The 25,647-nt window shown below is 45.1% G+C and overlaps 1 protein-coding gene across 8 annotated transcripts in view; it reads left to right on the top strand.

Annotated features, from left to right (window-relative positions):
• Window positions 1-25,647, top strand: part of PAPPA (pappalysin 1) — a 370,091-nt gene that overhangs the window by 106,743 nt on the left and 237,701 nt on the right. For 4 of the 8 annotated variants that reach the window (XM_080561611.1, XM_080561609.1, XM_080561608.1 and 1 more), the window contains one exon: window positions 20,890-21,224. The gene's annotated coding sequence lies outside the window, so the exon portion shown is untranslated. Of the gene's footprint in view, window positions 1-3,206; window positions 3,290-4,456; window positions 4,547-14,095; window positions 14,295-16,386; window positions 16,442-20,889; window positions 21,225-25,647 lie in introns of those variants that run through there. The other 4 variants (XM_080561610.1, XM_080561607.1, XM_080561605.1 and 1 more) reach the window with 3 other exon arrangements.

Below are 25,647 nucleotides of genomic sequence, written 5' to 3'. Positions count from 1 at the left end.
CTAGATGCCTTTTGAAACTCTGGGATTTTTTCCCAGATGCTTTTCAGAGCTTTTGCGATTGCCTGACTCTTTCCATTTCTCAAATTCCACTTTTTTTTTTTTTCTTGGCCTCTTCTGACCCAGCCTTACCCTTCTTTCCTTTCTTGATGCTTCCAACCTTCTTCTGAACCATTTACCCTTTTCTCTGATCAAAGTCTATTTTGGTCTGAGTTTGGGAAGAAATTCTCTTTAGTCAGTGTTTTATCAGAAACACTTGTCCCTGTGCTACCAGTCCACTACAGCATTATCATTCTTAGCTGCTTTATTAGAAGTTGTGCATAAGCCTGTTTTTAAGTAGGAAATCAGGCAGAAGCAAGCCTCCTGTTTCCATCCAGCCACAGCTTTCAGAAGTCCTCAGCTTAAATTTCAGCCATTTCTAATTAAGAGCTCATCAAACTCCATAAAACCCGCAGGGTTTCCAAGGATCTCTTGTTAATGGCCACACTTAGAAAAAAAAAAGTAAAAAAAAAAGTACTTAACTTTGAGTTATTTTGCTTTCAAAGTGCATTGTGTGCTTTTGTCATCATCTTTCTTTTCTTTCTTTGATATCTGTGGAGAAAATGTCTTTGGAGATGATTTGGTCAGATGAGAAATTATCTATTGAACATATTAGCATTTAAATTTGCTTTTCAAAATGCTTTTGGTCATCAGCTCATACACAAATGCACAAGCATGCACACATGGTCGTGAGTAGGCCAGTTGCATGATAAACTTTCCTAAAGGAAAGCAGAAGCTTTTGCACATTTTTTTTAATATTATTTAGACGTTGTTAATATCCAAGAAAATGTTGTCTTTTTTAAATGGTCTCTGAGCTATTTTTGAAGCCAAAAATTATGCATCGACTCGTGCTCATGGTATCTGAGTTTCTAGATAATACAGACCCTGCTTTTGCATTACTTTACTCCCCATAAATCAGTCCCTGAATCAAACCCCCTTAAAAACATAAGTGCAAACATAAAAACTGCAAATGATAGGATAGTTACTCTGTTACTTAAAAAGGAAGGAGAGGAAATAACAAATGATACAGAGAATGAAGTATTCAATGCCTTTTTTGGTTGCTTCTCCAAAAAAAAGGTTGATTGTGATTGTATAATAATGCAGTAAGTTTTAACAAGGGGATCATCTAAAATAGCAGAAGACTGTGCTGGCTAAAATGTAGATAATTTAGATATTCGGCAATTCAGCAGGGCCTGATGAAATCTACCCTGGAGTACTTTGGGATCTAGCTGAAACAATCCCAGAGCGATTAGAGATTATCTTTCAGAGTTCGCAGATGACCAAGGTAGAGTCAGAGGCCCGAGGAAGGGTAAACATAGAGCCTATTTTTACATAGGGGGAAATGAGAACCAGGGGGATTATGGAACAGTAAAACCCACTTCAATACCCCAAAAGTTTCTAGAATTAGCTGTTACAAGCACTCAGAGAATAAGAAGTTAATAAGAAACAGCAAATATGGATTTGTCGAGAGCAAATCATGTCAAACCAGTACAATTTCTTTGCAGGACAGATGAACTAGTAAATAAAAACCAAGAAGTAGATATGATGTGTGTTGATTTTTAGTACAGCTTTGCATGCTGTCATTTGTGGTGTACTCGTAGTTGAAGAAGTAGAAAAACGTCCTCTATTTCGAATTCTTACAACGTGGGTGTATGACTAACCTGTAAATTAAGGCTCAAAAAGTAAATAGGGACAGTTTCCTGTCAAGGTGGGAGGGGATGTCAAATGGGGTCCCTCTAGGGTCTGCCCAGGGCTGGGTAGTGCTCAGTACTTCACTGACTGTCTTGGATGATAATAGAGAAAGCACGCTGATACAATTTGCAGAGGTCATGTTAGGTAGAACTGCAGCATTTTGGAAAGGAGAAACAGAACTCAAATGATTTTAGTACCTGGTAATTTGAAATTAGCAGCCTGAAATGCCAGGAAAAAAAAAAACAACAAGGAAAAATCTTAATGGTTGATGAAATCAATCAAGTGCAGAACAGAATGCGAAATAGAAAATACTTTGCAAGGGAAACAGTATTTACAAATTAAGACAATTAAGAATGCAGGGCACTGGAAGATCATAAACTGAATATGGTATAATGTGATAAAACTGCTTCAGAAAAGACAACTCATGCTATGGAGAGCTTTAGTGAGACTTGTGGGTAAAAGACGAGGGGTAAACTTTGCTTTTCAGGCAACCTTCGTACAGCCTTGGCTGTGTTCCGCTTTGGTTGTGCAGTTTAAGAAAAATCTTGACAAATTGGAGAGAGACTAAAGGAGAGCCATAGGAATGATAAGAGGTTTGGAAAACGCAACCTATGAGGAAAGATTGAAAGAATTGGATTTGTTTAGTCTAGAGGAGGGAAGACTGATGGGATGTGATAACATTCCTCCAATATGTAAAACATTGCTAGAAAGAGAATGGTGATGAATTGTTCTTCATAGCAGCAATGAGTAGGAGAAAAATAATTGGTGTGAGTTGAGATATTAAGAAAAGCTTTCTAGCTTCAAGTTCAGGGCTAAAATAAGCTGTGTGAGAATGTTACTGGGTCTGCTTCTTTGGAGGTCTCAAAAAAAAAAAGTTGGTCATCTGTGAGGAATGGTCTAGGAGTACTTTATATTGCCCTCTGTGAGGGAAAAAGCTAGATTGCGGCTTTAGGTGTCTTCTGGCCCTTACTGCTTAGTTTGTAATGGTAAATGCATTTCAAGATTAGACTGAGTGAAATGTTAGGAACTGGCAGGTGGATGGAGTGTTGATAGTTTGCCTACTCTGGTTTTTTTTTCAGAGGTATTAGGCTTTAGAAGCATCAAAGTTCTTATAATCATGAAAGATTTTATTCATTCAACACTCGTGCATGGTTTACAGTAGGTGAGGAACAAAGTAGATGAAGTTTCATCAAGGCTATTCTAGTTCATGTATTATTATATAAACTGAAATCTCCAGGCCAAGTGTCCTTTAACTGAAATACCCTTCATGTTCTGGGAGAGGCATTGTGTCTGTCTCATCTGTGGTTATTTGGACAGCAGACAATGGGGAGTAATTGTTCCGTATGATCTTAGTCTTCCTCAGCAGTTCCTTGGTGGTGCTCATACAGTTCTCTGCCTTTGTTTGGCTTTTCTTCCTTATTGTGCCATGATTGGTGATTAATGCATTTTTTTTTAAACTGATGATTTGTTATTTACAGCTGACTGTGAGAGAACTGTGACCAGGTGGAAGTGATGCCTTGATGCAGATGCACCCTTCCATTCCCAAGATCCCTGCTAACAGGTGAATGTTGCTTCCTGGAAACTGAGTCCTCCGTTTTTAAATCACAGGTCACTTTTTGATACATATGTCCATAGAGGTTGGGATTGTCAAAGTGTCTAAGAGCTCCAGAGACTTACAGCTTCCTGAGACTGATGAACGTCTCATTGACAAAACTAGGGATAATTTAGGATGTACTTCGATTTTCCTCTTTCTTTCTAGCTTGCAACTGCAGGGTCATAAATGGTATCATATGCTGTTTGTTTTTCATGCATGACTAGAGAAATGTAAAAGGGATGTGAAGGTAACGTAATTGCAGTAGTAGCACACGGGTTTTGCGTAAATGGAAGTGGCCTCCAGAAAGGCCAAATATCTATAGCGGGCCGCATTTGATATTTCATGGCGCTTGCAAAAACAAACCACAAAAAAAAGCCCCAAACACTGCTGTTCTTTCACCCCGAAGTGCCTTTTGAGTGTTTCCTCAGGACTAGTCCATGCTGACTTCATGGGAAGCCTTCTCCAGATGAGGGCCAGCTGGCACAGTGCAGGGCTGGCACTGTGTTATCCCGCTCAGGATTGCCTCTCCCTGGGGATGCCACAGTCCCTGTGAAGCCCGGCTGGCTCAGTACAGCAAAATGAGCTACAGTACGGCTGCGGGTACAACCCAATGCCCACAGTCATTTTGGAACGGCGGCACAAGGTGTGCAGGATACCTGGGTACTGGAAGTTCAGTGGTTTTGCTGGCAATTGCCCTAGCGAGAAGCAGAGCAGTGAAGGCTGGCAGCCGTCTGCACTCCCAGCACCCCGTCCTCCCTCCTGAGGTGCTGCTCTGTGCGTCTGGGCAGTGGGAGGCCATCGTCCAAATGTCAAGAGCTGGTCCTCGCCTCAGGAAAGGCACCACCAATCTGCACTTTTAGCGTTTGGGTTGCCGTTTTTCACGCCACGGGGGCTGAGATGCCGTTAGGTAGCCTGAACATAGGTGTGAGGGCGGCTGCGCAGCGTTGCTGGCTGCCCCTGCGCCTGACCCTCGCTGGGGCTGGCCCAGCACAAGCCAGACAAGACGATTTCCAGCTGCACCGACCAGTTCCCAAATTCCAGTCTTAAACCTGGGACCAAACAAAGCGATATCCAGAAGGTTTCTTGTTTGGGGTGTGTGTGTGTGTGTGTTAAGTGTGTTGTTTTGCTGCACAGCTGCACCATCCCAGAATAAACTGCCCTAACTGGAGACAGAGCCTGCGTGGACCAAGGAGACCTCTGCCTCTGGATCGGCGCTTCCACACAGTGAGCCTCTGTGCAGTCCCACCTTCACACTTTGCCTGGGGAACAGGAAAGGTTAAAAGCCAAAGCTATGTGTTATGTTCCCGCAGTGAATGGACTTCTTTTCCGATAAAGATAACAGGCGAGATGTTCCCCCTCCCCACGCACACCTTTTTTTTTTTTTTCTTTCCCCCTCGCTGATCCCTTCTTCTCACCCCTCCACCGCACACACCATTTCTTCTGCACTCCACGTTATAAGTGGGGGAGATTTCTTGAACCAGGGGCCTCCTGCTTAATGCACTAAGGATTCAGTCAGGCCAAGAATGCCTGTAGCATATGGGGAAGGAAAGGGCCAGCAGTGAGCAAGCTTGGACAGATGTGCTAGAGAGGGAGCGTGGTGCTAGTGGGGGTGGAGAGCGCTCCCCCCAAGCTCTCCCCCCAGCCGTGTCGGAGGGAGGCCAATCAGGAAAAGCGGACCCTTTTTAGGACCCCAACAGTTAGGGAGAGCCCCTGAGGCATTTTTGGCCAGGAGGTTGCGCGCACACACACGCGCACACACACGGAACAGTTCAGCAGCAGTCCAATCCCAAGTGACATGGAGCTTTTTCTTAATTCAGAGCATATTTCAGGCTTCGGTTTAAGGGGAAAAAAAAAAAAACACAACACACACACACAAGAAAAAACACCAACAAACCAACCAACCCATAAACCATAAAGAATCTATTGAAACAATTGTAAGGGGAAAAAATAGAATGTGGCTGCAGCCGAAGCTGTTAGTGAGATGTAGGGGGGAGATGAAAAATAAAGAAAACAATTACCATTTTTCCCCTCAGGCCTCAGATCAGCCTGGCACAACACAGACCTGCATGGGCTGCTTTCCAAAAACCAGAGGTGTCTCCCAAAAAACATTGCTGTCTTTGGGTGAGCTTCTGGTTGAACGGGGCTGTGCGATAGGTACGGCTGTGCTCATTCACACTTTTGCAGGGCAGCATCTCTCCTGTTTCTCAGTGTTTTTCAAGTAGAAGCTTGACACCGGATGATTGGTAGTCTGTCATCTTGCCTGTTCTTTCTGAGCACCTTCATTTGGGGATCTCAATGCAGATTCGAAGCAAGAGGCTCACAAGCTTTCCGGTGAGGTGAGGCCGTCTGATGAGACGCCCCTTGCTAAATGAAGAACCAGACCCTTCAGAGTGTTCAAGTGATGTTTAAAGGGTGCCTGGCAGGACTGGGAATGGCATCTAACTGACTAACCCTCCTATGTAAAATCTCTCTGTTGTGTGATCTTTCCTTAGTATATTTCTTTTGTTCCACATACTGTTAGCAGTTAAGAATTGCGTGTCTGGGCATTGGCACCCTATACAAAGCGCAATTGAGTTGGTCCCTGCCCCAAATCCCTTCCAGTCTTTGCTCTCAGGGACAATTTTCCTCTAAAGGTAATTTAGATCCACAAAACTCTTAGCACAGCTTGTTCATTACTGCCAAGGACCTGCAGTGCAGGATGCGTCTCCTCAGTTAACATCTGGTTTTTGACCAAATCGCCTCGGTTTCTGCATAGGCCCACAGCTGATATAAAATGCTGAGAAATTATGACTATTTTTGTTGTTTGGGTGTTTTGATTGTTGTTGTGGCTTTTTTTTTTTTTTTAAACCTGCAGTTCATTTTGACATAATGACCGGGATTCTACTTAGAATCGTACCCAGGCAGTTCCGAAGTTACAAAAATTACTCCCAACTTACCCCAAGTGCAGGGAGGTGAAAAAAGAGGGGGGGTGTCACAAGAGGGGATCTTTGGCGTCAGACCAACAAGAGCAGTTGGATTCCCGGGGAAGAAATGCACGTGCACGTTAGGAGGCGACATCTGCTCCTAGGGCCACGTCTTCACGTGCTGGCTGTGAGCCTGCTGCCACAGAAGAGAAGTGCGGCTTCCACAGGCGGCATCATCTACCTGCGTGCTATGGGGTTTGGGGTGAGGTGTCCGTGTGGGAGGTTTAGGCATGCTGACCCAGATTTTTAGCCATTTTTTTTTCTGTCAATTAGGTCAAGAACAAAGGAAGCAGGCAATGAAAGCTCAATTTCAGAGGGACCTGAGGTGCCTGAGAAATTTGTCACCCTGTTTTTAAATGATACTTAAGCACTTAAAAGTTTAAAGGACCGTGTATTCTTCCACTGCTCTCTGGGCACTAGTTTGAATTCAAATCAATGAAAACTCAGTAGGAGTTAGACGTCTGGAAATAGGTCTCCTATTGAGGACTTGAAATGGAGGGTGGAGCAAAGCTTGCGTGTTTGACAATGAAGCAGTGCTTTGTCACCCAACGTTAATTGTCCCCATAGCCCCTACGGCTGTGTTCCAAGGAATTCCTTGGGTATTTCTGGCTATGTTTTTACTGGTTTGCTGTTCAGACTCTGTATCTAATGCTCACCAGGATTATCCATAGGCAAATAGGAAGACTTTGCAATGAAAGCAGTAGCAGCAGTTTCCTTGGCTTTAGTGGCAGCCTTTTGGGACCTAACACCAATGATTTCATCTAAAATTAGACATTAGGTCTAATGGCTCTGATTTAAGAATCTTGATTCTGTATCACCTAAAGCACTAAGATGCCTTGCAGCCTTGAGGACCAGCTATTGAGATTAAAATAGATAGTGTGGCATTGCTGCCTTCTTCAGGGAATGCAAGACAAGCAACCTCCAAACAAAAAGTCATTTATCGTAGGGGTCTCTAGTGAATTTGGAAAGCCTGAAAGCAACACAGGATGAAACCAAAGTGTAAGGGCACGGGATCTCTTTTCCTTGTCCCTTGTTTGACATTACAGGATTAATTGTTATTTTTCAAATTCTTCACTTCCTCACACGTTTGGGCATTTTACACTTTTTTGTGTAACTCCCTTTAGACCAAATCTGGACTACCGACCCATCCCCGTCAGTTTATCTTTAAGTTTGTGTTGTGTTTACAGTATTCTGCTGAACTCTGACACGTCGTGCTTCAGCCCTACCTTCTGCTCACACAGAAATCCTGGCCACGGTGCAGGCAGGGCCATACACCAAATCCAGTGTGCTGGATAGGAAGGTTGAATGTGTGGAGATAAGATTTCCAGCACCTTCTGGTCCTGTTGCCTTGTGCTGAAGAGATGTTACTGTGCAGTGCGGCCCACAGCATGACCCGACCGTATCAGAGACCAGCGTGTTAGGAAACAGCATTTTTCCTCTCCGTCAGCAGAGAGCTCGTGCTCCAGACCCACGTTTCAGGGTCTGGACCCCAAAACTTTGTCAAGAAGTTTCTCTTTGGATAGGGTGCACTGAGGCCTCGGTGGCAATAAACTCCAGGCACGTCGCTGCCGCAGGCCTCGCCTGGCGGAGACCGTGGCCACAGCGCTCCCTGCAAGAGCATCTGCGTCCCTTGGGCCGGGTGTCTCCGTGGGTAACGCCGTGCTTCCCTGCAAGGTTCCTCTTGGAGTTTTATTTTGATTTGCATCTGTTCCTTGTGTGGCTTAAAGCTTGACTCAGTCTGGACAGGCGCTTGGTGTAAATGTGTTTTTTCCCTGATAGAGGTAAAAGCATGAGGTAAGCGAGGTGTTGCAAAATGTGTTTTTTGCTGGGTGCTCTTAATTTTCATCCACGGTCACAGAGGGGAATGGCAAGTAGTCCAAATAGGACCAAAGGAATTTAGAAAATACAAAAGGAGTTAAAAACCAGTGCTTTAGCGGGTTAAGGGATGAACACGGGATTCTCTGGGTATCCAGATAAATGGATACGCTGGTGAAATCAAAGAACTGCGAGTTCAAGTGAGTGTTTACAGGCTCCCAAATTCAGTTAATTTATGACATGTTTAATATGTTTTTACAAATGTTTGCTGTACTCAAGTAGTGACGATGCTTTATTTGGTCAGTAAAATTCCATCCTGCCTGCAGTACGCAAAGACCTGAGTGTCACAAGGATGTTCTGTGTCTAAGGAAAAATATTCACTCTCATTTTGAACAGATATTCCAAATTCTTCTTCTCTTTTTAATAGAAACTTAAACCTGTCACTGAAACCACTAACAGGACTTTCCAATTCTCACTAACATGAAGTGATATTTCTGGTTTTTCTGGTTTCCATTCTTTCTCTTTTTGTTTTATTTTTTTTTCACCCTCTTTCTTCAGCATAGCAAGATTGGAAATTAGTGCTGGCTTCAGGCCATGGCTACATCTACGAGGCCATTTAAAGTTATTGCTCTCTGCTCCCTCTGGGCCAGTAGGAAGTTCAGCTGTGATCACAAGGAAAAAAAAAAACAAATGCTAGAAATAATAATTAAAAAAAAATCAGAAGAATATGTAGTTGCTTTCATGCACTCGGAGTCATGGGTGAGGAGAATTGTGAAAGCAGCTAGAAATACTGAAATGTGTCTTTTTGTGCTGAGATGCTGGGATTGCTGTGGTGAGATTCAGGGTCACAGACAAGGGAGCTTTATACTTCTTTATACTGAGTTTGGGCTTCTGGCCTCTGACTTCCACGTAGGTGTAAATCAGGAATAGCTCTGCTGAAGCTGGTGGGCTCAGCTGCTGTGCAGTTGGAGCAAGGGAAAGTTCTGAGCATCCGGGCAGGTGGGAAAGAATTTGTAATTTTTCGTTTCTGTTGTAGTTCTTGCACATCACCTTGTGCAAGAGCCTGACCTGAAGTGAGCCTTTTTTAGCAGCTTGGCTTGGACTAGGATTTGGAAGGTGGATGTAACGTTGGTTGGTATGGGCCCGCATTTTAGTGAAAGAATTTGCCTTTTAAAAAAATATCCCTTCATGTAGCTGCAAGACTTCTGGCTGCAAACAGGGAGTTGGAGACAAAGTACTGGCCTGTGCATACTCACACAGATAGCCGTTCTGCATGTACAAATTTGTGGCTTTTCAGAGCATTCGTGTGGACACTTGAAAGTATCTAGCTTAGTCTAGAGGGTATGAAAAAAGCAGATCCTGTCTTATGTGAGTGCATGGGTAGCCCCAAGCCCTTTCTTACCCTCTTTTTTTGCTTGAAGTTGAATGACCCGATGCTGTGAAATCTGTCCCCACAACCTTTCTTTTCAGTGTTGTACAGCAGTAGCTTCTGGGCAAGATTTAGGTTTGTTCTTGAGATGCAAGTGCAGTTTATGTCTGTACAAACAGAAGTTTTCTAGGAGGGAATGAAGGGAAGCCTTGAACACATTCACATTCAGTGAAAAGGTAGAGGAGTTTTCAGTTTCTCTGTGAAGAGGGGGGGATGTTGTTTAGTCCTTCTCCCAGCACCACGTATACAAACCATGTCCCAGATCCATGAAACAGGTTACGGGGTGGGGAAAAGATGAAACTTTTAAATGAAATGAGTCACCAGAATGCTTCGGGTCCTCCTGATGTTTTCCTACTCACAGCAGCTCTGCATTTTTATTCCTTTGAAAACTCAACTTTCCACTCGACTCTGAGATGATTAAATCCAGACATTGATGGAGCTAAGGTCCTGCTTGCTATTATATGACCACAGTTTAAAAGCTGCTCAGGACAATATGTGATGATTTGGTGGTTATTCATATGAGGTTCTTGTTGGTGGTGCTACATGCTTAAAGCACATGTTCCTCCTTGTCCTGTCCCCAGCAGCTGACAGTCTGTGTAGGTGAGGCAAAGAAGTCTCACATCACATCCTTGGTTAGCAGACCAAGAAACGTTGTACTTTAAGACAGCTTGTCCTACAGGTAAATTCAGTGGCATATCCATTTCTCAGATTAATTTGAATGGAAATAGGCCCATGCTTCCCTGAACAGAGATTTTGCCATACATTTTAAAATTTAGGAGAATTCTTTCAATTCTCACCCTTGGGTTTCCAGTTTCTCCCATGGCAGTCAGCTGGCAGATTCTGCACAAGAAACTCCTTGCTTTCCTGTTTGTTGTGAAGGGTTAAAAAATAAATAGCAGCCTGTGTTCTGGGGTGCCAAACTTTTTTCTTCTGCTCCGTCTCCTTTTGATTTAAAAGCTTTGTTTATCTCTCTGTAAAGTCACTGGCAGGCCATAAAGAGATATATTGCCTTGGTGCAGACAGCACAGACTCCGCTCCTGGGAAAGCAATGGACTGTGAAGTTGAGTGTGTGCGTGTGTGGGCCCGCTCATAATTCAGGAAGGGTTCTCTTTTGGGAAGCTCCCAATGGACGCCGCCTGCAGCCGCTTTCGGCTCCTTGTAGGAGAAGTGTGCACGCATCCAGGAGGGTTGGTCAGGCCCTCGCTGCTTTTGATGTTCCCGTAAAGCCATCACTCCAAGGCTTGGACTTGCAAGGCCATTGAACTCAGTCATAATATGGTGGATAAAGTCCACCTAGCGGTTTTAGGATTTGTATTTTTTTGATCAAGGAATAATGTCATGTCAGAGCCCAGCCTGAGTGGGCACTCCTGGTTTAGCCAGTGTAGAGTGGGGAGATTCAGTATCCATCCTCCTCCTTGGTTTTGCAGACACCACTGGTAGATGAACCTGCGAGCGTGCACATCTTCGCAGGAGCGGTTCTCGCTTGGGTGGCTGCAAGCTGCCGGCCCCCGAGCACACCCTGCTCCCATGGGTGCTCCTGCAAGCACACGGGGAGCAGTGCTCCTGGCTGGGATGAAAGGCAGGGGAGGCGGAATAGGTGAATTTTTTCTGTCTGGCATTTAGACTGCAGAAACTGCTTATTTGGCTGAGCAGAGGAGACTTGGATTTAATCTTCGATGGAATTGACTTGTAATGTCGTATTTGCTTATCACCAGAGGAGGAATCTACCGAAAAAGAAGGCAGAGCACCAAGTGCAGCTGAACCGCTGCCAGAAGAAAGGTTATTGATCCCCTGCAAGAGGAGATAGGAACCTGCCTCTCTCCTCTTTTAATAGCAAGTCGTGCTTTGTGGGAATTCCCTACCTGGAGTCACAGATTACCAAAAACCTGAGCCTAGGCCTTGAGAACTGGGGGTTTGGAAGAAGCAGACCCCACTCTTGGAGAGTTTCCTCCACACGGAGGATTAGCATGAGAACGACAGATCACTTCAATCCCACCGCCTTTCTCAATACATTAAGTGACATGTAGCCAAGAGGAGGCCCCTGAAGATTAATGCTTTCTACAGATTCAGTTTATCTTTGGAAACTCCACCAGCATGTTCAGAACGTGGGCCCTCCGCCTGCCACTTCCCCGTCCCGCAGACCGTACCCAGCCCGTTTTCCTGATGGTGACCCAGAAGGGGCTCCGGCCTCGCTCCCTCTCCTGCAGCTCTGGGTCGCTGTACTTAAAAGGCTGCTAATCACAGCCTCCATCTCAGCTTGTTTGCCTGGAGAGAAATCATTAATACCTTTTTTACAGCGAGGGCAAATCTGAGCATTGCCTGCAAATCTGCAGGAAATTACTTTTCAAGTGACCGATGATATGACCTCTGATTTCCTAATGATCTAGGAAGAGTTCAAGCCCAAGTGCTTGTATATGCAGAATGCCAAATTTATATATACAAAGCATCATAATTACTGTCATGGAGATTTACAGTGCTTTACAAATCATTAATAATCATAATAATAATATTTACCATAACTCTTTCTGGCAGATTAATTGCAATTCTCTTTGACCATCCTCAAACTACTTTCCTTATAACTTCTTTCCCATTGGCATGAAAATTAAGTACACAAAACATAATATATTGACATATTTATTTGTATGTGTTTATTTGAGACAAACTCAGCTATTTGCTATTGAAGTGAAAGCATAAGCATCAATGAATCAGCACATCTTTTAAGACAGAACTGAATATTGCTACATTTCAATACGACATTAGTGGGCAACGTGCTCTTAAATGGCTTTAACAGGCGAGTGTGATTCTTGCTGCTCAGTTAAGGTACCACATTTGCAGTAACAAGTGTATAGAAGACGCATACTCGTTTGAGTGAGAACCTTTTGTGTCTTTCACACTTGCTTTGGGGTGGAATAGCCACAAATGATAAATGTCAAGTTTAGGTTAGACTGACTGGTTTGTAATTGATGGACTGAGCTGATACAAATTCCTCATTCTTCTCTAAATACCATCAAGTGTATGAGATTTGGAGAAAGGAAAAAAGTGAGAAAATGTTTTCCTGTTTCCTCCGCTCTCGAACTCCTCACTGTAACAAGTTTGGAAACAATTTCAGAAAGGATAGAAAATAAATGTAGGCATAAAAGATATTTTTTAGTTTTAAATTCTGTGTTTCAGTGTATTTTCTTGTATTTTTATAAGATAAAAGTCTTTATTATGAGCTATTTTATTGTAGCAGTTTTATGAAATTTCCTGCCATTTTTGACAACACGCACTGTTCCTGCCAATGCCATGGGTGTTGTTTCTCTTTTATGAATTATTCTATCTAGATCTGGTTTTATGCATTACTAGAAATCTGGAATTAATAGACCCTTATCCTATGGCTGATTCATTCATTTGAAAGGGCAGTTAAATTGTTATTCATGCTTTTTGACATTGTTCTGTTATCTATTAAAAGGAAAAAAAAAAAGTCAGGCAATATTAACATTTTGTATTTTAGTTTCATGCTTCTCTTTGTTTATTCATCCAAAGCACATTTTGGGTGTAAAACGATCATTCCACTTGCTGTGGTAGTACAGCTTTGGTTGGGAAGAAGTCATCTGCTTAATTGTTTACAGGAATGCTACCCACTGGTTGATGGTTGAAAAAAATCTGGCTGCGAGACGTACCACTCACATCTCTGGTTGTGCACACTGCGAGCTGCAAGGAGCATGAGCGAGTCAAAGTCTGACAAACATGTAACTTTATATTGAAATAGTGCTTCAAATGTATTATACTGTAATTTAGTCATTTGTCAGACCAACATGAGCTTTAACTGCATTCAGTGTTGTGGCATTAGGCTCCCTACTGAGGTACAACAACCTGCCTATTATGAAAGCTTCCCTGGGATAACAGACAGGCATCTCCGACACCCCTAACCTCAGCGCTACATCTCATCAAATGCTCATCTCTGCGAGAGACAATTACAAACGCTCGTGTGTTATAATGCAAATCATGGAGCTATTAGAGCCTGCTGACATGGAGAAAAATCGTAATAGTATTTCTCTCCCACATGCCTGTCCTTCAATTTAATTTTATAGAGGGTGTCTCATATAATTTTTTTAAGTTTCTAAAAAAAGACTTAAAGAATCTTTATAAAAGAAAGTGCCAAGCTAGCTAAATGTAGAAGTTGCTGCCAATTCCCCCTTTAATACTGTTAAAACAAATGCAAGTTTACAGGCACATTCATACCAAAGCTGTGTGCCAAAGGCCATCAGAACTAAAACCATGTTTTAGAATATACATGTATAAAGTGGGTCTGATGATTCACACAGTTTGATGCCTGGAGACAGAGCACAGTTACATGATGTTCTTTAATCTATTTCTAATTTATGTTGTGTTCCTTGGTCTCATCCGTCAGTTCCTCGTTCCACGTGTCCAGCAATAGACGGTGCGTGTGCGTGCGAGACACGGTGGCTCGCCTGACGGGGGCCGGTCTGTGTTTATTCATATATCTCCATTCGGTTTAATTCCAGAGAGATAATTGCCCATGAAAGCGTTCTCCTTTCTCAAGTAAATTAGAGGGTTTCCCATCTGGTGCATCCTCCTGAGACCACAAGGAGTTTTCTGAGAATCTGCAGCGGTTCAGGTGGAAGGAGACTCCCAGCTTAGCCGTAACCTTTGAGGTCCTTCCTATTTTCATACTGACACCTATGTCATCAATCCCATTACAGAAAAATTCCTCTAATCGGAAAAGCCTGCTGGTGGAAAACCTGTCCTCATCCTATGAAAAGTAAGAGGTACCATGGGGATGTTTTTGTTGTTAGTGAATCATATCTGGTAGGAGTTGTTTCTTGTCCTTCTGCCACACCTCCAGCCCCCTCCGCACCGCCCAGCCAATTGCTTTGGCTGCAGCAGCCCGGGGAAGTATAGCGTGCAGTAATTGCTTCATTGTGTTGCTTTAAGAGGAAAGGAAAATAGCTATTACTGTGAGCAAGTGCTTCTGTTTTTTCCCCTTTTGCTCTTGTGTGTTTTGGTTACGAAACATATCCTATTCTGGTTTTGTGAAACTTTCTGTTGCGCAGGTGGAAGGCTGAGAACGGGCATAGGCAGGTAACACAGGCATTGGTAGCGGGAAAACATTGGCTTAGAAAAACACTCTTCATTTATAAAAAGGGAGTGAAACTAATGCTAATTTTCCTCCTGATCCTCTTTATGGAAGGTAACAAAGCAGCATAGTTTCATTCCTGGAAAGCACCCCGAAGCTAGGCTCGATGCCTGTGTGCTTTCATCTCATCTTCAGTTACATAAAAGTTAATGGAGATTTGACTTTTGAAATTACTGTATGTACTTGTTTACCCATTTGGCTATAGATGTAAATACGGAATTTAATGGTCAGTCAGTGGCAGGGATAAAGCTCTATAAATTCGGGGTACTGCCTGTAAAGAAGCCACTCTTCCATAAGGCTGTTCTGAGAAAAATGAACAAAAAAAGCCCAGCTCCAGTAAACGGAGAACAGACCTGTTACTGGAGATATCTAGAAATTTATGACTGGAAAAGGTATTAGGTTGTGACCTGATGGTCTCCTGCTGCTGAGGCTCCAATGGTGATTAGGAAGAAGTGATTTCATTGCCATATGAAGGCTGCTACCCTCAGTCCTGTTTTTTTGTTGTTGTTTTTTTTTTTTCTCATTGAGAAGCAGGACGTGGTATTCAGGGCTGAGAGGCAGAAATGCCTCCCCGCACATACACGCAAAGCGTTATCGCTGCCAGCTCAGGGCTTCGAAGACCCCTGACTGAAGCTCTGTGTGACTAAGTCCACTTAATTCCCCACCTAACAGAAAAAAAAGTAGAGTTCAGAAGTTCAAGGGACTTTGTGCAAACCGCACGCCTGTGGTTGTCTGGGCTGCGCCGTGAAGGGTTAGGCTGAGTCGCTGGGTGTGCCAGGCCTGGTCACCGTCCCGTAGCGCTTCCTTCTGAGGCAGCAAATGGCCAGGAAGGTGGGGGGGCTTCACACAGCCCCGGGGGGGTTTCACACAGCGCTGGGGGGGCCGGGACCGCTCTCGAAACGCGGCCTGAGGTGTCACCTTGGGAGCTGTTTGATGTGAAGTGTTTGGAAGCCTCGTCCCGAGTTCTGGGAATGTTTAGCATAACGTTGTGTATTCACGGCCGTGACAGGCTCATATATAACCCTGTATAGCATCCCCCTTTCCTCCCAACTTGTGTAACTGTTAATAGTAGTAGTCTCCTATGAAGCTTAAAGTACAGAAAGCATTTAAAGCTTATAACATTTATAGATTGCTTCAGTAGCAGGAGAATCAAGCTAATGAAAGGATTGGGTGGCTGCCCTGAATTAATATGACCGTAATCTAATTCATTTTAACTTCTTTTTTGCTGCGTATAGAGCCGTCCTGTCCTCCAGCAGCACGCTGAGGCCTGCTGGGAGGCCACTGGCCGAGGACAGGAGGGTGCCCGCAGGACCGTAAGAAGCGGTGGGGAGGCATGGCCGTCCTCCATGGGGGCAACGGGAGGGCTAGGAAAGGGTTGGAGCTTCGGAAGTGAGTGGAAGAATGAGAGGTGGAGATAAAGCAGTGACTTCTGAAGCAGGCTCTCTGCTGCAATTTGAAATGGAGATTTTTTCCCCCCTCAAATATTTCCATAGCACAGAGCCTACTTGCACCCCGAGTTTGTCTTCCAGGCTGCTCTTTTCCATTTATTACCACACAGCATTTTACCCTTCTTTCTCAGCCCTCGCCATTCCTTAGAGAAATTGTGTCAGGAGAATACTGCTTAGAGTTAGGACTCCAAGTAGGTGCAGTGAAATGTATTTGACGCCTGCCTCTGTTCTTTGTTCCATCTCCTCCTGTCTGTTATGCTTTTTTTCAGCCCTGAAGGAAGGATTCCTCAGTGCTCCATAGATTATCTTGTGGAAGCTTGAAGGGTAAGGAGGAGCTTTGGACCTGCAAGTGGTCAGGTCGAGGAGCTGGAGGGGAGGGCAATGATTTTGAGAGGGAGCAAGGCACTGTGGATTGCTCTGATGGATTTTGGTGAACTGTGTTACTGCATCACTGAATCCAAGAAAATGTTAAAGCACAAGTCCACATAACAGCTAGTTTATCCTTCTGACTTTTTCACATTCTTCTGACAAGCTTTGCATGACATTGTTTTCTGTGTACAAACTTCGACAGCCCTCCTGTTGACTAGACAGCTATAGAAAATATAATGACATTATAAAGGACTGTCATATTCTTTTTCTTAAACCTGAATCCATGCATACCATGCTAGGATTTCAGTAGCTTCTGAGAGCTCATAAGCTAAGGGATGGGCTTGTTCTAGGATGTGGAAAATTCAGTGAAAAACAAGGCATTAAAGAAAGTAATAGCTGGAGACCATTGAATGGTGAGCACTGTTCTTCGTGGACCTGTCCTGAACTCGTGCCCCAGCCCAGTTGGAGGACTGGTGTTGTGCTTGGAGTAAATGTAAAACCAAAGCTGAAGCCACTTGTGCTCATTAAAGAACCCATGGCAGCTCTTCCTGTGCTGGATGAGCAACACCTTGCCCTGGTCAGACACTTATTGAGCGACTCTCCTCTGTGCTGATTGCAGCTATTTATAAGGATTGCAGCTTATTTAGGAGGCTCCCTCCATCCCTTTCTTTCTCCATTTAGTCAATGGAGGGAGAGTGCATCTAAATTAAGTTTCTTCTCTAACTTGCCATCTGAAAGTACGCTTTTTTTTTTTTCTCCTACAAATATACAAGAAGTCTCAAGAGATTAGTCTTGTAATTTAGGCTAAGATGGGTATCTAAAATTAAGTGGTGTTTACATCCCCGTTCTCTGAATGTGTCCTGCATCCTCATTCAGATAAGACATGCCCTTTCCCTTCCTCCTAAATTACAATGTCATGTTAAAGTGTTTCCAAGGTGGCACATCCATTGCGCTCCCATATGCTTCTGTGAATACCCAGATATGTATGGGGGTGATAAAACCTATTTTATCTGAGGGAACTAGCAAGCAGAAAGATACTGCCTTCAGTAAGAGAAACGCTTGCAAATGTTTGTGCATGCTCAGGGATGAAGAAATACGCTCAGCTGAGAAAAATCACGGTCCCACCCTCAGGTAATACATTTTGCAACTACTGCCCTTTGATTTAGGGCTGGATTAAAGTTTAAGTGGGTGAATGCAGAACTGCACTACCCAGATCCATTCCCAATGAGGTGAGGTCTGGGCGAAGGGGTCTGCAGAGACAGAGGTGTTCCTGCAAGCAAGGACTCCTCGGGCACATTTCTGCAGCTCCCCCCTTGCCAGGCTCCACCTGCTCCATCCAGGATCCTTCAGCGAGGTGCCTGTTCCCGTTGCTCTACATCTCTCAATGCATCAACGTCTCTCCGAGGGCTCTGGGTGCCACCTCGGGTGCTGGTCCCGCTGCAAGTCCTCCTGCAGAGCTGGGCTGCTCCCACACACATACCTGCTCTCTCCACCTAGATGATCGAGCCCTGCAGGTCTAGGACAGAAGCAGTGAATGCCCACGGTTAGTGTTTGCTTTGTTAATCCCTTGGGTAATTCTACAGACAACCCAGACACCTGACTTCTGGCCTTCTGTGGAGAGGAAACCACAGCTCTCACAGGGGTGGTGCAGGATTCATGGGGTAGTTACCGTAAAAGCTCAGCGTGGTGTGGTGAGTTGTGCCCATGCTACTGCTCAATTTCCTCGTGGAAAAGCTATCTTATAGAGTCTTCCCTTAAACATCTGAGGGCAAAGCCCATGAGCTCCTAGGCCTGAGGAGGACCTGCAGGGCCAGGCCATTTCAGGATGGACGGGGGAACAAAGCTGGGTGGATGCAAATGCAATTATTTGGTTATTTACGCAGAAAATCCCTCCCTGTTCCTTGCAGAGGCCTGGAGCCGGGGCTCCATCAGGGAACATGCTGCTGGTTTGGGCAGGAAGCATGGCATGGGGGGCACCCGACCTGGGTGAAAGACAGCTCCTCTGACTCATCAGCCGAAAGCAAAATGAGCTGTATATATTTAAAGCAAAGCTCTATTTTAAAAATTAATGATCTGCAAGGGAGAGAGGAGAAACTGCTTCTCTGTAATGCAGAAAAAGGCCCTGATGACCACAGCCTGGGTCCCTTTCCAGATGATGTCATCATCAGTCTAAATAATAAATTTTTAACGATGTGGAAAAAAAAAAAAGAAGAAGGAAATAAAAAAAGAGGGGGACTCTGTTTCAATGAGGAGTAAAAGTAACTGGTGGCAACAGGGTCTAAGGAAAATATATGGTTGGGTGAGGTTTCTGCCCTGTGTAATTAGATTATCCCAAGTGTAGGAGTGTACTGCAAAAGGCACATTGAAATGCCAGTAATTGAGTGCTCTGTGTCTTCCCCTGCCGCATACCCATGCCGAGTGGAAAACTGGGGGTACTTGGAATATATATATAAGGCAGAGGGGCATTCTATAACCGGGGCTGCTAATAATAGGCAGTTAAGATTAAAAAGGAAAGCATGGGCTCTCATCAGCCCAGAGACCAGGGGATATTTTCCCCTCATAAATAACAGGCCACAAGAAATCTATTCAAATGGATTTGTGTTTGGTTGACAAATGTATGCAGTGTATTACCAATGGAGAGCTCACACTGGCCTTTTAATGCAGCTTGAATTACTAGTTAACACGTTCATTTTTAAGTATGCTCGGCTTTGTTTCGTAGCCACCCCCTGGACGTGCATCGCCTGTGACCGTAAGCAGTGTAGGCGAGGTGGGCTCTGCGGCTTCAGGGAGTTTGTGGCACCAGCACGGACTGAGGGATTTGGGGTTTTGCACTTCATGCTGGCTCCCCATCATCGGCAGACCTTGGGCGTATTCCATGGGATCCCAGCCAGAATTGTCACGGAGAAAGCAAACAAATCAAACCTTAGCTAATACTGGAGTTGTGCAGGCTATCAGAGTGTGTCTGATGGCATTTTAAGCTGTGTTTTAAGCAATCGGACTTCCAGATGTTATTCAGGGCTTGAGGTCTTCAGGCACTGTGTATTCCTGTAGAGATGGTCTTCACCATGAAGAACCTACAAGCTAAGGAGACCTGATGGCACCTACTCGGATGTGATGGTCAAGAGATCAGTTGTCCAAAGGCAATAAAAAATTCGTGTCAATGTACGGACCAAAACTGTGCTCTGTGAATCTCTGTCTTGTGTTTTCCAAACCAAATTTTCTGAACTGAACTAACCCCAACCAAAGTTTTTGTGAACCTCAGCTATCTGGACCTCAGACCCCAAATGAAACAGATGTGTTTCATGAGGTTTGGGGTTTTATAACAGGAGGTTTCCATGCTTTTAATACCCAAATCTACACCTGTTCCTCAAACTGTAAGGGATAGATTTATGTCATGTACTGTAGTGGGCTGATGCTAACACCCTTGTCGTGAGACGGATTTACTGTAGTTGTCAAGACAGATTTGCTGTAAGAAGTCAATACCTCTCAGCCTGCCGGTGCCTTAAGGAGAAAAGGACTGGATGTTTAATGCTGTAAATATTTTATTCTTGCTCTGCCATACAAACCTTGCATGACCTCTCAAAAACAACTTCTGTTATGCCCCAGTTTCTCTTGAATAAACTGAGGACAACAACACTTCTGAGCGTGGAGGGCATGGCTGATGAAGACAGGAGAATTCTGACCAGGAAGATGTAAAAAAAAAAAATAATGTGTCTTTTCCCTTCTAGGCCCTATTATTTAAAATTAGTTCTTTTCACTGTTTTTATTGCTCCTTAAATAATTACTTTAGTTTCCTTTCATTTTTTTTCTGGCACATGGCAGCGCACTTTTTAGATGCCCCTCAGCCTTTGGGTCTCTTGGTGTCTCTCCGGTGCTGCTACTGTTCCCTTAGCGAGTTAGAAGGGCTCAGCAGAGACGCTGAAGTCAGCAAATCTGACATGGGTCTTTCCAGAGTGGAAATGCAGAGGAATAAGACAAATATTCAGGCTTGACCATCAGGTACTTTTGTCTGCTCTGGGTCCCCTGTGAAGAGAGCGTACATTGCTGCATCAGGCAGGACTCAAACCCCCAGGTCACAAACATGTCCCTTGTATTCCCCTATTTCCCTAAACACTGTGAAGGATACGCTGAGCATTGGATTTTCCGATGGGTTAAAGACTCTCTCATCCATCTGAGTCTGGCCCAGCCTTGAACACAACTCACATTTCACCGGTCCAACACATACTTACAGGCTCCTTTATATTATTAGCTCGCGTAGAGTTTGCCATGGATGGACAGTTAAATGTTGGCTCTGCTTGTGTGTGCTTTTTTTTGTCTGTTTCGGTTTTGGTACGGAGCTTATTTCTGCTCAGGGCATTGCAAAGCATTCAGAGTAAGCATGCGCGTTTTCTCTTTCTGTACAGGGCAACGGAGTCGGTTCAGGAAAAAGATGAACAGTTTGGATAGAAGGACACGGAGCTGGCCACAAAAACTGATAGCACGAGCTGCCCCTGTTTGGTGGGACAGATAAAACTGGTGGGACGACTGGAGTCACCTCGCTCTTCCCTGGGTGTGCTGCACCAGCTGTTGTGGGGTTTCTGTGCCGGCAAGCGAGAGCAGAGCTCGGAGAAACAGTGGAGAAGTTGCCAGGGGCTGTCTGGGCGTCCGGTGGATGTGTGCGCAGAGGAAGCATGAGCCGTTGCACCAGCTATTTGGCAGTTGAGGAGCACGTCTGCGGAAACCAGGCCTTCTCTGAAATGTGAGTTATGCCATTTCTCAAAACTGCGTGTAGCAAGAAATGACTGGGAGGCCAGTGATTCATTCCGGGTTAATGTAAAGGTACCAGAGGGGCTAATATAAAGGAAGAAAATTGATACTGGCTTTGCAGTGCCTGTGTTGCAGAAATGCGTACAACTGTTTCCCAGGGAAAGAGTGGAACAATCCATTGCGATATTAAAAACAAAATATACCCACCCAACAACAAACAAACAGCCATGGGGACGTAAGGGATGGTAACAGTGCTTGGAAATCTGTAAATCAGTGCAGACTGCACAGGTATTTGCTTACTGCCATACATTTCATTGCAGCTGAAAGGAAAGGGCCCTTGTGAGATGGAAGAAATGGTACGAGAAAATGTTGCTTGAATTGTAGCGCTGTGATTGTTGCGTAAAATACACTCTGGTGTGAAGCCATTGGAGTTACACGAGGGATGGATTTGACCCTTTGGGATGAATACTCTGGGGAAATTAAAACTAGCTATAAAAGCTATATATAGTTGAAAAGGCTATGGTAACATTTTATACGATATGAACCATGTTCTATTCTTTACAGAAACCCATATCTGTAAAAAAGCAATTAGAAGTGCTTCCCTGAAAAAAGGCAATTGAATGCAGTGAATGAACTGCAGGAATTGTACAGTTTCCAGAAAATGGTGGTAGTGAAGCATTTGTGGGATCCATAAAGTCACCATAAATTCCTAACTGAATATGGATTCACTCTCCAACTCTAAAACCACAAGATTTATTTCCTGCTGGCAGGGGAGGTGAAGTTTTCAGAGCTAGATCTGTCTCGAGAATGCCAGCAGGTGGTGAAAGCTCCAGCATGTTCCCAAGTATGCAGTGTTCCCATCATCACCTTGACTGGCTGTGTCCTTTCAAGACGAGAGGAGGAGACAGGCGTGTTTTGTTGTTGTTGTTGAAGACCCGTTGTGCTTTCCCTGTGTGTAACCACACAGGTGGGAAGGTTTACCAGCATGCACCATGTCCTGTTGCAAAAAGATGACGTAGTGGATGCACTGCTGGTTCCACTCAGGAAGATCTGGTTTTGGTCAAACGCTGACTTCGAAGTCACGTGAGCTCTTTTTGTCTGTGCAGTGAGGATGCTCATGGGCATCCTGTTCAAAGCCACACCAACAGTTTTCTTGCAGCGAGGATGCTTATGAGTGATTCACGTGTTTGGTGGTACAAACATAAACGATGCAGTAAAGGTGGCTTGTTGCCTTCCCATGAAATTCCCCATGTCCCCCAGGCTGTGGCTGTTTCATGAGCATACACTTTGGGGAGGAGGTTTTGCTGTGGATGGTGGTAGTTGGTTTTGGTTTGTTTCTTCCTCTGTTTGTTCACCTTGGCCTGTTCCTCTGGGCCTGGGCTCCAGTGCAGCTCCCTTCAGACTCCCATCTCATAACCGTGCAATGCTTCTCCTCCTGCTGAATGTAAGAAGGATGCCAGTTCAGGAACCCAGAACTTGTAGCTGCCTGTAATAGCACCAGAAAGCTGCACAGTAACATGGGTTTGGGGCCAGAAAGCAGGAGGACAGGTCACAATTTCAGGTAGGACAAAGGAAGGCAGGGCTATAAGGACTGAAAGAAGCTGCACTGAAATGGAGAACTCTGTGGCTGCAGAAACTTGTAATTATTCGGGCCCTGTCAGAGATGAATGGCTATGTCTCGTTCCAAAGTCATCTGCATAGCTGGGTAAATGTGATTGCATTGATTTAGCGTGTCTTCAAGAGTCTTTTTACAACCACAGGAGCTAGAAATGTCTTTTGTTGTTGTTGCTTTTTTTAATGAAAGCTGACGTTCTGGAGCACAAGTCAGCAGGAAGTGGGGGCAAGTTTATTGGCTGTTTTGGTGGGGCCTGGAGAATAATTCTTCCTTTCTCCTGTCTTTTGTCTGTTCAGACTGTAAATTCATTGAAGCAGGGACTGCTTTCTACTGTGTGTTGTTACAGCACTTGCTGCAATGGATCTGCGTTCTCAGCTAAATCCCCTAAGGCTTAACAAAATATAAATTAGGATAATGGTATAATACGTTATACGTTAAATGGTTGTGGGGGGTGGTTTGTTTACATGAATTACCACCTTAAAAGAACAACAACAAAAAGTCCTTCTGAACCCCTAGCGAGGCTTTTTGCTTTGTGGCAAAATCTGAGCATTATTCTATACCACAACAGGGCAGCCACGGGGTCGCTGTGCCCTGTTCCAAGGGAGAGGACATGGGCTCTGGTCTCACATTTACAGTGCTCCAAACTCCTCTGAGCTGTGCTCGCTGTTACCACTGGGAAATTGCTCCCTGCAATTCCTTTGCACAGACTTCAGTGATTGCCTCATGTTGTACAGTCACAGAATCACGGAATGGTTTGGGTTGGAAGCGCCCTTAAAGATCATCCAATTCCAACCCCCTGCCATGGGCAGGGACACCTCCCATTAGGCCATGTTGCTCAAGGCCCCATCCGACCTGTTAGAGCTTTGACACCCAGGAATATATCCCAGAAAGACAAAAAAATTTCTCCTTCCTTCAGCTCCTGTGTCAAGGAGAACTTGGCAGTGCTCAGTTTGAGGATGGACCAGATGATCTTAGAGGTCTTTTCCAACCTACGTGGGTCTGGTTCTATGAATCCTCAATGCATTCCCTGTCTATTTTAAGAGAGAATGTAAAACTAAACTGGGCAGATGTGGCAAAGAGGAAGAATACAACAGGGCTGCGGTAAGCCCTGCTCATGCTGCTGCGGGATTTGTCTCATTCGTTCATATAAGTGCAGAAAAGGACATGGATGGTCAGGCCTTGGCATCCAGGCTGTCGTGCATGTGTAAGAGCTCAGAAAAGATAAGTGGAGTGGTGGGTGCCCTCAAAATACAGAGCAGATTTGCTCGTCTATGTTGAGTGAGAAATGGCAATTGTAGTCCTGCTCAGCACCCTGCTCGTCGGCCTGTTGTCTGCGCCCTGTTAGATGCTTTGCTTAGGGCAGTGCTGACACCTGGGGGTCTACCCACAGCGCAAGGCGGCGGAAAAGTGGTCTCTAGCTCTTGTTTTGAGTGTAGTTAAGCTCATCAGCAGCAAAACTTTCTGTTACTCAGATACTGGCAGTCTTCGTGGAAGCGCATGGCCTGTCTGTCTCTCTCCCAGTGCTGCGCTGGCAGCTCTGGGGTTGGAGGCAGTCAGAGACGCCTTGGTTTGGCTTTGCAGCACGAGGCAGCCCTACAGTTGGCAAATATTACTGCCATGGACCATCCCCGTGTGTGGGTTGCTCACTAAATCCTTCCTGTGCTGTCTCCTGCTCCCCCAGGAGGGAATTCTGTGTGGGCATCCCGTGTCCTCACCCGCTCCTTGGTGGCTCCTGGAGGCAGCATAGTGCCGCCGGGCCTTCGGCACTGCTCGACACAACCGTCTGCACACCGGTAAGTCCACACACCAGTATGTCCACACACTGGTATGTCTGCACACCAGTACGGCCGCACACTGGTACATCCGCAGCCCCTCTTCCATCACGCATCACCCTGGTGTTCCTGGCACGGCTCAGGCAGACCCGAGGGAGCCTCCCTGCAAAAGCCGAGCGGTGTGAGAGCCGAGCGGTGTGAGAGCCGAGCGGAGGAGGCCAGCGGTCTGTCAGCAGGTCGTCCAGCCCGGGAGGAGGCAGAGACAGCCTCATGCCGGCCGCAGCACCGCAGCATCACTCACTATAGATTAATGTGGGAGAAGGTCCCCGCCGACAACCCCTGCAAAACAGTTCAGCTTCAAGTGGAATTGCAGTGGTCCTTTCAGATAAGTGTATTTTTGCCAGCTGATCCACAACAGCACTCCCAGCGGTGGGGAAAGCTGAAGCTGTTACTGTAAATACAAAAGGGAAGACATACTTGGCATCCCTTTGCATTAGAGCTGGCTCAGAAGAACGTCTGCGTAGCTGTTCCACTGCCAAGATGGATTGTAGTCAGATAGTACACATTGCAAAGGAACCAGAGCACACACTGAGATCTGTTGGCTTTTTTTTAACAATAGTTTATTTGTGTTTCAAAGGGATAGTTACAGGAATCCAGATCAATATGCTTGTCCAGAACTATGCCTTCCTATTTTAGGGCCTGGATGAATAAGAGGTTACTTGAGTTCACATGCATATGGAGGAATCTATGCCTGCGGTAATGCATCCTCCCAGGCTCCTTACTTTTCCTTTCTGAAAGTGAACGTGGAAGAGCTGCAGAGCTGGAGTCGCCATTGTTCCAGTTGCTGGAGTTCTCCCTTGCTCCAGCGACGCCCGCGCGGCAGTGCCGGTTAGGCGAGGCGCCGTCCCAGTGGGGAGCCGAGCATCCCCCTTGGGTGGTGTGTGAGCGAGCATCCATCCAACCTGTCTCCTGAGAGGGTGTTGGGGTTCGGGTGGGATCAAACATGTCTCAGACACAACGAAGATCGT

This window comes from Anser brachyrhynchus, assembly GCF_964034855.1.
Source record: "Anser brachyrhynchus genome assembly, chromosome: 19".
NCBI lineage: Eukaryota > Metazoa > Chordata > Aves > Anseriformes > Anatidae > Anser > Anser brachyrhynchus.
Note: the sequence above shows the minus strand (reverse complement) of the source record. Positions and strands in the feature narration are given on the sequence as shown.